The sequence below is a fragment of the Sardina pilchardus genome, chromosome 24 (genome assembly GCF_963854185.1).
Source record: "Sardina pilchardus chromosome 24, fSarPil1.1, whole genome shotgun sequence".
In the NCBI taxonomy this organism is placed as follows: Eukaryota; Metazoa; Chordata; class Actinopteri; order Clupeiformes; family Clupeidae; genus Sardina; species Sardina pilchardus.
The window spans coordinates 26,764,857-26,769,401 of NC_085017.1; the positions used below are offsets into that span (position 1 = coordinate 26,764,857).

General features: G+C 37.3%; 1 long non-coding RNA gene across 1 annotated transcript; it reads right to left on the reverse strand.

The window, feature by feature from the left end:
- Positions 1-2,143: 2,143 nt before the first annotated feature.
- Positions 2,144-3,748, reverse strand: LOC134072256 (uncharacterized). Its single transcript, XR_009937144.1, has 5 exons — positions 3,493-3,748; positions 3,212-3,305; positions 2,911-2,993; positions 2,518-2,685; positions 2,144-2,411 (listed from the first exon to the last, which is right to left on the reverse strand). It is a non-coding gene; the product is annotated as an uncharacterized LOC134072256 (long non-coding RNA).
- Between the last annotated feature and the right edge of the window lie 797 nt (positions 3,749-4,545).

Below are 4,545 nucleotides of genomic sequence, written 5' to 3' on the forward strand. Positions count from 1 at the left end.
AGATGAATGGATATAAAGTTGGATGGAATTAGGAGGACTTATTTTGATACTGTTGTGCACAGAGGATACAGGGGAACAGAATATGTAGTCTTCAGAGAGATTGCCTGAGAGAAACTGACAGTTGGTGCCCAGGTGGCTGACCAGCTGGAGTAACATTCTAATTGCTGCCGTGATGTCATAATGAGCAATGTTAAGTCTATGGGGGAAATGGTAATAGTTTTTAACTAATAGTTTAAAAAGTATAAAAGTTACAAAGTTGAAAAATAGAAAGCACATATGGCATAAGCAAGACCTACGCAACAAAGTTTGAATGAAGTTTCTACGTTAAACGGTTGAAGCTGAATTGCGAGCGTTAGAAGAAGAAGTTTAATAATAACTAGAAATGCAATTCCAAGGAATTACCAGTGCATGAAAATGCAAAAATAGATAGATAATGTAGATATGGTTACTAAGGTGTAGCTAGGGTAAACATGGTGGGTTGCATAGTTTACAGAGAGTTGATAGTGTGAAGGTAGACTGTTTAAAGATGAAACATTCCAGTTCTAACTTAACTAATGATTTTTATTCATGTTAAAATGTTGATTAGCTAACTTAGCTAATGATTTCTAGCAGTTATGTTAAAAATGCTAATTATACTAGCAATGCTAACTTTATTAACAATGCTAACCAGGCTGATTAGCTAACTTAACCGATGATTTGTAGCAGTAATGTTAAAAATGCTAACTATGCTAACAATGCTAAATTTGCTAACTTAAGTGATGATTTCTAGCAGTAATGTTAAAAATGCTAACTATGCTAACAATGCTAAATTTGCCAACAATGCTAACCAGGTGGATTAGCTAACTTAGTTGATATTTTTTTACAGTTATGCTAAAAATGCTAACAATGCTAACTATGCTAACTAGCTAACTTGCTAGTGAGGACTTTTATTTTGAAACATTTGTTGCTAGGGTATCCATGGTGGCCACTATCAGGAAACAAGAAGTTACTGCAGTATAATCATGATGGTTGCTATGGAAACGGTCATAAACACTTAATTTTAATGGTTGCTATGTTGGTTGCTAGGTACATGGAGGTTTCATGTAGTTGACTGGAGGCATAGTGGATGATAACTGACAGTTGGAATGGTTGAACAGTTCAATAGTTGAGTAGTTTCAATGGTTAAATGATTTAATAGTGTATTATTACAGTGAGGACTTTTATTTTGAAACAGTTGTGGACAGAGGAAACAGTTTACAGGATATGTAGTCTTCAGAGAGATTGTATGCTTAAAGCCTGAGAAAATGACAGTTGGTGCCCAGGTGGCCGGCCACCTGGCGTAAGATTCTAATTGCTGCCGTGATGTCATAAAGAGCAATGTTAAGTCTATGGGGGAAATTGTAATAGTTTTTAACTAATAGTTTAAAAAGTATAAAAGTTACAAAGTTGATATATACATTGCCCACATCGCGTAAGTAAGATCTACGTAACACAGTTTGAATGAAGTTTCTACGTTAAACGGTTCAAGCTGAATTGCGTGCGTTAGAAGAAGAATAATAAGAAGAAGATGAAGAAGTTGAAGACTAGGAAGAACAGTACAGTGCATTTTCATGCACTGTAATAATAAGAAGAAAAGGAAGAACAGTACAGTGCATTTTCATGCACTGTAACTAGAAAAGCATTTCCTGAAGGAAATACCAGTGCATGGAAAGTCATTGCAAGGATTATGCTAGGGTACTTAAAGTGATTACTAAGGTGTTGCTAGGCTAATTAAAGTGGTTACTATTCCATAAAAAGTGGTTACTAGGTTGGTTGCTAGGGAAATCACGTTGGTTGCTAGGTAAATCACGTGGGTTGCTATGGTGGTTGCCAGGGTGTAATTATGGAAGTGGTTGCTAGGTTGTTACTAAGTAATTTTAGTGGTTGCTTTGCTATAAAAAGTGTTATTTTAATATAGTTTTAAAAAGTTATTGAATTTGGAAGAAATAGAGAGAGTGATAGAGAAAGTGAGAGGAAGTGAAGAAAAATAAGTGAAAGAAAGTGGGAATGACAAGTGAGCTATCCAGTTCAATGGAGAGACACACAGAGAAGAAGTTAAATTCAATTCAATTCAATTCAATTTTATTTATAGAGCGCCAAAATATTACACATGTCTCATGGCAGCGTGTTAAACCTTCAAAGAGAGCCCATGAGCAACAGGGGCAAGGAAAAACTCCCTAGAATTGGAGATACATATAGGAAGAAACCTCAGACAGATCCACGACTCAAGGGCCCAACCCATCTGCCAAGGGTCAGTTACAGTAGAGTAAAGTTCTTTGTAGTGAGAGGGGTAGACGGGTGTGTGCTCCTCTTGCTCCAGTCTCCTGTAGTCCACCATTAGGTCCTTGGTTTGACCTAGGCTGTTGTCCTGGTACCAAGAGGGGTTAACACACCTGAAAGGCATCAGTGCTTAGTGTTAGAGTCCCAACTGCACAGGGAGGAACTGATGTTCAGGTCTCTCGGTTTCATGATTAAAAACTATGGTGTTAAAAAACGGACCTGTAGTTGATGAAGAGCATCCGTAAGTAGAGCATGATGGACGAGATGACATTGGCAAAGTTTCATGGCCTCGATCACAGTCCCCACATCAACAGTCTATGGGATTCTCATGTCTGCAGTTATTGTAAATCCACATAACGGTGCTTGTGATGTCCATTGCCGCTTCCTCTATGGCAACAGAATGAACATAAACACCACTTTTCATTACCAACAATGTGCTCAAGGAGTATACTAGCTCCTTGTTTAGGATCAGATAAACCATTTTATAAAAGACAACCATGCTTGTCAGCATTGTTGATCTGAATTAAAGTTTTCCTTTCTATGCACGAAGGGTCCATGTTTTGTTAAAGTGGTATCTATTGCACTAGGGAGCGCATGTAGATGTTAACTTACCAAGACTCCCAAGAAAGAAGACTTTAGGTCCTCAGTAGACAAGGCCTTCTAGGAGGCTATTTTGAAGTGTTCATTTCACCACACTAAAGCAGCAGAAAACATTAAGACACTTTAGTGACGTCTAACTGAACAGGTAAAGACGGAGAAAGATGGAGAAATAGACAGATAGACAGTTAGGGAGAGACACAGATACCAATAACAATTACTATATTCACTTAAAAGGTCATGGGGAAATTGTTGAAGTCAACATAAGGCATCTTAAGCAATTTTCCTAATATTAATACTTTAAGACTAGGCTTACTCTTTGGGGGTTTCAGCATCATCCCATGTTAAAATAGTCATGTGTTTCAGGGAGTCCTTGTTGAAATTTGGTGCCAGGAGTGGTAATCTCATTGCTGTTTCAGATAACACGGAGAAATAGACAGATAGACAAGACAGACAGACAGACAGACAGTTAGGGAGAGACACAGATACTAATATCAATTACTATATTCACTTAAAAGGTCATGGGGAAATTGTTGAAGTCAACATAAGGCATCTTAAGCAATTTTCCTACTATTAATACTTTAAGATCAGGCTTACTCTTCGGGGGTTTCAGCATCATCCCATGTTAAAATAGTCATGTGTTTCAGGGAGTCCTTGTTGAAATTTGGTGCCAGGAGTATCCATCAAATTGCTCTTGGAGATAAACAGATGAACATATAGAACAAATAGATGAATAGATAGCTAGACAGACAGATTCTTATATCAGATATAATTCACACACCATTGTAATTACTACTATTAATGTATTTTCCTTCGCTATAATACTAGTGACAATAAACAATAGACTACTTGAACTTGAAAATACTTACCAAATTCTTATGAACCCATTTTTCTTCTAAAGGTCGTTTATTCATTTCCAAAGAAACGATACCTAAGTTTCAGTGGCAGTGTAGTCTAAGGAACTTTGTCAGCATGCAAAACTTGTACAAACCATAACATCTAATTAAACTCAGTTAAGCATTAAAGGCACTCCCATAGTTGCTCCAGGGTGACTAATCCCTGTGTTGGTTTGGATAACGTTAATTGATATCTGGGGAATACAAAGCATAAGTGTTTTTGACATTCTGTCCAAACAGTTATTTTGTTCACATTATGTTAGTATTTCAAGGCCATACGATTCTACACCTTTGCCATCAATTGATAGATTAAACAGTCACATCATATACTATTGTAAAATCATATGTAAATTAAGTTAAAATACAAAACACTGGATCGTGATAACTATAATACGTCTGTAGAACGCCTGAATGGGCACAGTGCCGATGATCAGAGATGAAAATATTATCCAACAGCGTATTCTTCTCTGTGGTAGAAGTAGTAATGAGATTTGTGAAAGCTCTTGACTGAAACAGCTCAAAGATTGGTTTCCTTCCTGTGGCCAATAGGTCCTCATTAAAATCCCCACAAACAATAACTGGGCCGTCTGCAATGACCTGTAAAGACTCCAACAGGTGACGGAGATTGGTCAAAAATAGATTTATGTTGTAATCAGGTGATCTGTAAATCACTGCAATCAGAACATGAACTGGAGCCACAACCTTCACTACCAGGAATTCGAGGTCAGTAACACCCTGAATGTATGGCACTTGA